Source organism: Esox lucius, chromosome 5, assembly GCF_011004845.1.
Source record: "Esox lucius isolate fEsoLuc1 chromosome 5, fEsoLuc1.pri, whole genome shotgun sequence".
NCBI lineage: Eukaryota > Metazoa > Chordata > Actinopteri > Esociformes > Esocidae > Esox > Esox lucius.
In genome coordinates this window covers 6,729,060-6,735,539 of record NC_047573.1, presented here as the reverse complement: position 1 = coordinate 6,735,539, position 6,480 = coordinate 6,729,060, and positions in this window count along the sequence as shown.

The following is a 6,480-nucleotide window of genomic DNA, read 5'->3' as shown; positions in this document are numbered from 1 at the left end:
TCAAAGTTAAAAAAATGTATTCAATGTATTTATAATTATTCTAAATACTTAACGTCTCAGAAAACCTAACTTTGATTAAATAAAACCTTTATGAAAAATGCTCAAAAACATTTATTGACATAAATTATATATAATCTGGTGTTCAAAACTGTTTCATATAACTTAAATAGGTGACAATTTACTTCAAGAAACTGATCATGCAATCAAATATTCAGTCAACTCAACATTTCGAGAAATACATGACAATATCACTTAAATCACTAATTTTATTTTACTTCATCCCTTTTTTTGACAATGCAAAAGACCAAGACAACAAATATTGTATATTCATTTTGAACATTCACTTCAGCACATTGTTGTACAGTATTATATTCACATTTTAATAGCAGTTCACCAATATGTAATCTGAGTACATCATTGTGAGTAAATAAAACATAAAATGTAAGAAATTGTTAGTGAACAAATTTAAGGCAGTTAACATCATGATCAAATAGTAAAATGAACTTTACAGAATATTGTTAAATCAAAAGAATTGTTGGAAAATAGACCAATTTATACTGTACACATTATACTGTACATATTCAATACATTCTACAACCTCTGATATACTGTATATTTCTGGTCAAAGATTGGTTCCTAACTTAGGTATAGGCATTTAAAATGATAGACAAACACCTATAAGCTTTTAAATGACTCACCATTTCAATATGCCTACAGTTCAATATGCCTTTTGTTGACACAACATTTATAACTGTTACATTTTGCACTTTTGTCTTGAGGTACATTTTAACTGTTCACTCTGAAGTAGTTGTAAAATCTACTAATGGGGCAAGGTACAACAATGACAAAACAAACATGTGTACAGTATAGCTTATTGTTAAACAAAACGTAAGCCTCGAATGAGGTAGATCATCAACTGAACAAAACTGGTATCACACCCAAACACAAATGACAAAGTACATAAATGATCAAGATGATGAGATAAAACACGCTGATGACAATAAAAGTCAAAAATCACAGAGGTATTCATTTACTCACTGTCAACCCTCTAGATAAGAATGATTGAACAACACAGAATCAATCACATTGGCAGATTAACAATGAAGAACTGTTGATTTGGTTGAACATCCTCTATAGAAAGCTATCTTAATAAAGCTGTGAGGTGTATATACAATGTGTTTACATTAAGGAAGATACACTCCTTGATTAGATGTCTAATATGGACACAAGGGTGACACAGGTGTGTTTAGTCTGTCAAACGGAACATTTTGCTACTAAAACAAGAGTATCTAATGGGGAACATCAGCCCCTCACAGATTTGTACCGTTTTCAGAGAAAACATTTTCTCAAAAGAGCTGGAGTGACAAGGAATTAAGCCCAACTACTGTAGGTAGGTCTGTTTTCATAAGAAAACAGCAGCCATGGCAACTAAGGGCTCTTAATGTGGACACATTCTTCCCACTCACCCAGAGAATGTACGTAAAAACAGCAAAGGACAACACAGTATAGGGCTGCATAAAAGGAAAACAAAACCCTACAGAGCATCAGACAATGAAGGTAACCTTGAAACTCCTCTGAGTTTGTTCTTTTAGAACAAACTATTCCACTTAACGACGGACTCATATTTATGGTAGATGCTTTCTTATGTATTGATTACCACTTCAGTACGCAGGCAATCATACTTTGACATTACAAGAGCAAAAACAAAATTCCTGACTGTGAGCCCACTCTCCTTCAATGGGCAAAGTGAATGATTGATTCAGCCCATCATCCATGACATAATGGTTTCGGATCGGTAAACGGCAACAAGAGTTTCCCCTGAAAACAGAGTATATAAATACGACTAGCCTGGATTCAACAGCGGTGACACACACGTCAGTTGACTTGGCAGCCTTTGAAGCACAAAGGGTTTTTAACACGTGCAACAGAACCCAGTGTTAACTCCACAGAAGCCGCTTCGCTTTCAACCATCACCTCTGAGACAACTTAACCTCCTGAAAAACTGGCACCGCATCACGCTCAGATCTTGGATCCCAGGCTCGAAGACTAACCACATTAAGCCCCTACAAGCACTGTGGACCAACGTCACCTGGGTCCGGCTGTTGGAAGTTGTAGTCACATACAACACGTCATAATGACAACAGAAATGATTTGCCGATTTGCTTATACCTGATTAAATAAAACGGTAATGAACATGTCAAATAATCAGCAAACACCACTAGATGGCCCTATCAACTCACAAATGAAGTAAGGGGACAGGAAATGAGATAATGTCATCATATTCTCTGTCGTAGGCTGTTTACACCCAAGCAGTCCAATTCTGATCCTTGTTTTACCACAGTTAGGCAAAAGACAGAGTTGGTTCCCAGTATAAAATCAGCCTCTGTTGCTTACTCTGAGCAGTATCATTTGGCCACTTAAAAATATTTGGCCACTTAAAAAAAAACTTTTCAACATGAAGTCAGTGAAACTTTTAAATGGGACATGCCTGAAACAAAAGTCAAACTTATTGCGATAAAATAATGACTTTAGCCACACACACACACACACACACACACACACACACTATGACCCACAAACCATTTGATGCTCTGAAATATCAAGACAAATCTTCAACTTAAAACCTTCACAAGAGTGGAAAGGTAAGGTAGGGTCATTTGGTACGAGACATTTGAAGGAACAGGAAAGCTACAGGAGGACAAAACACCAACGAATAAAATAAAGCAAAAGAGAGATTTTACACATCACAAAACGTCAGCCCCACCCATGCACCATCTCAGACTTTAATCACAGTCGCAAGAGAACAGAAGGAAAGAGGAAATAAAGCAATTTCTCTGAAGTCCAAAGCTTTGAGTCTTCAGCTCTGACTGCGTACCAAATAGTGCCCTACCATTGCAGTGCTACAAGGATTTTTTTAGCCATGACAGAGCCCTGGTCAAAACTAGTGCACTAGCTAAATAATGAGACTGCTAGTTAGGATGTAGACGATGTGTGCTTGTTGACGGAAAGCTGAAAGTCTGCAGCTATCAACTCAATCCTTTAATGAGAAACGCATGCAGAATGACAATGTTTCAACACTTATTTCTGTTTTTGAACGAATGCATCAATGCTTTTAAGGGTAAAGATCTGGTACAATAGCAATGAAGTTATTGAATTGCGCTTTTTTTATCCACTGAAAGTATTTGGACACATCAATATGACGGCAGTCCATTTTGTACAGTGACAAACACAAACAGTTGTGGTCCAGGGTAACTGCGCTGGAACTGAAAACGTAACTGCTAATTAGATTGAAATGCATCCTGAGTGACAGAGAGAGCACTCTGATATCTGATGATATCTGTAGAGAAAGACTAAAAAGCCATCTGATGGATGTCCTTGATTCTCAGGTTCTAATTTTCCATCAGACAAGCTACAAAAAAAACCCTAACAAAAATCCAGTCTTAACACACACAAACAGAATAGACTACATGTATGCACTGACTGACAGAGGTGCACAGACGAAGAGCAGCACTTATAGCTGTGGACTTTCAAATAACCCTTGTAAAATTCAAAGAAGGGTTTCACAAAACAATGTGTTCAAGTACAGATCGGGTATAAAGCACCACCCAAGAAAACAAAGATAGAAAATTCTAACGTATAATATTGCAGTGTTAACAATGATGCCTCTTGCTCTTAAGGCAGCACAATCTTAATGTACACATAGCACCAATGTATACTGCTGTATGTATACTCCTGATGGAGGAATTAGCTGTGTACTCCCATGTAAACAATGTAATCTTATTCATGTCACAAGCAATATAAGCAGACATTATATTATTCTTAAGTAATGTGTCAATAGGCATAATCTCGTCTAACTAGGTGACATATAGCTAATGCCATCAGGCATGCTAGTAACATTTCCACATAAGTTACATATAACTAACATGGTTAAATCTCACCCTTCATGATGTGCTATGGCCCTGCTGGTAGGGACTGGCGTGTAACCGCTTTGTTTTGTCACTTTGGATCACTGTGTCTAGCTAAATGTATTGTTCCTATATTCTGTCAACACAATGTTGCCAATAAGGACCGGGCTGTAGCAACATCTCTAGTCCAGACTAATTCTTTAGGGGCCGTTGTTCTGGAAAATTGTCAACAAGCGCTATATTTAATACAACATCTGCCCTAGGTCTTAATGCCAGCCATATTCACGACTCTGCAATGAATTAACAACAAAGCTAACTTCATGTGAATGGCATAAGCATACATTGTAAATCTATACACAAACTGTACATGGAAGAAAATAAAGCTTGACCTAGTTTACAAAGTATGTTCAGTTTGCATAAACTTTTTTTTGTTTTTTTGTCTACGATTGTATAATGCTGGCTGTGTTGCCATGGCGACAGCCAGGGGGTCATTACCTGCTGAGGAGGTGTTTCCTGACCAAGGGTTCCTTGGGAGCCCTGGGGATACTTGACCAATCTACAGAGGGCGCTTCACGAAAACTCATGAGACCATGGGATTACTGGTAAAATGCACACGTTGGGGGTACCTTGGGGTAAAATTGAATTGGTTGTAGAGTGACCACAAAGAGGTTAGGGGAAAAGTTGGTAATATTGTAGCCTGGAATCCCACTGCACTGGCTAGCTACTCAATTTGTCCATTATGAGAGAGCTCAAGTTGAGGTGTTTAGTATGCTTTGTAAAAGCAATTCAGGGACCTTGTTGAGAAACACCCAAGGGAACAGGAAGTGGGCTCTGTCCCAAACTGACGTATAAAGGACAATACAGTATAATATAACTCTGTCTAGCTCTACAATGTATGTGATAATCACCAGACTCACACATTTTAGGGCCATCTCAGTGTACAGTGGGACCCAGAAACAGATTGCCGACCAGTATTCTGTCTTGATATAACCTATGGCCGTGCCTTGAAAATAGAAAATCATGCAATACATCTGTCCGGTCGGATTTTGAAATGCAGAATTGTTTGTATTATTGGAACTTGCGGAATTCGTGAACAAATGTCTAGCGATGGATTGCAATAAAAGTAATTCATCACATAATATACATTAAATACACTCACCTAAAGGATTATTAGGAACACCTGTTCAATTTCTCATTAATGCAATTATCTAATCAACCAATCACATGGCAGTTGCTTCAATGCATTTAGGGGTGTGGTCCTGGTCAAGACAATCTCCTGAACTCCAAACTGAATGTCAGAATGGGAAAGAAAGGTGATTTAAGCAATTTTGAGCGTGGCATGGTTGTTGGTGCCAGACGGGCCGGTCTAAGTATTTCAAAATCTGCTCAGTTACTGGGATTTTCACGCACAACCATTTCTAGGGTTTACAAAGAATGGTGTGAAAAGGGAAAAACATCCAGTATGCGGCAGTCCTGTGGGCGAAAATGCCTTGTTGATGCTAGAGGTCAGAGGAGAATGGGCCGACTGATTTAAGCTGATAGAAGAGCAACTTTGACTGAAATAACCACTCGTTACAACCGAGGTATGCAGCAAAGCATTTGTGAACCCACAACACGCACAATCTTGAGGCGGATGGGCTACAACAGCAGAAGACCCCACCGGGTACCACTCATCTCCACTACAAATAGGAAAAAGAGGCTACAATTTGCACAAGCTCACCAGAATTGGACAGTTGAAGACTGGAAGAATGTTGCCTGGTCTGATGAGTCTCAATTTCTGTTGAGACATTCAGATGGTAGAGTCAGAATTTGGCGTAAACAGAATGAGAACATGGATCCATCATGCCTTGTTACCACTGTGCAGGCTGGTGGTGGTTGTGTAATGGTGTGGGGGATGTTTTCTTGGCACACTTTAGGCCCCTTAGTGCCAATTGGGCATCGTTTAAATGCCACAGCCTACCTGAGCATTGTTTCTGACCATGTCCATCTCTTTATGACCACCATGTACCCATCCTCTGATGGCTACTTCCAGCAGGATAATGCACCATGTCACAAAGCTCGAATCATTTCAAATTGGTTTCTTGAACATGACAATGAGTTCACTGTACTGAAATGGCCCCCACAGTCACCAGATCTCAACCCAAAAGAGCATCTTTGGGATCTGGTGGAGGTCCTGGATGTGCATCCCACAAATCTCCATCAACTGCAAGATGTTATCCTATCAATATGGGCCAACATTTCTAAAGAATGCTTTCAGCACCTTGTTGAATCAATGCCATGTACAATTAAGGGGGTCAAACACAGTATTAGTATGGTGTTCCTAATAATCCTTTAGGTGAGTGTATATATATATACACATAAATATTGTATAATGCATATACAGTGTACTCATACATATATAATGTATAACATATATACAGTGTACTCATACATATATAATGTATAATACATATACAGTGTACTCGTACATATATAATGTATAATACATATACAGTGTACTCATACATATATAATGTATAATACATATACAGTGTACTCATACATATATAATGTATAATACATATACAGTGTACTC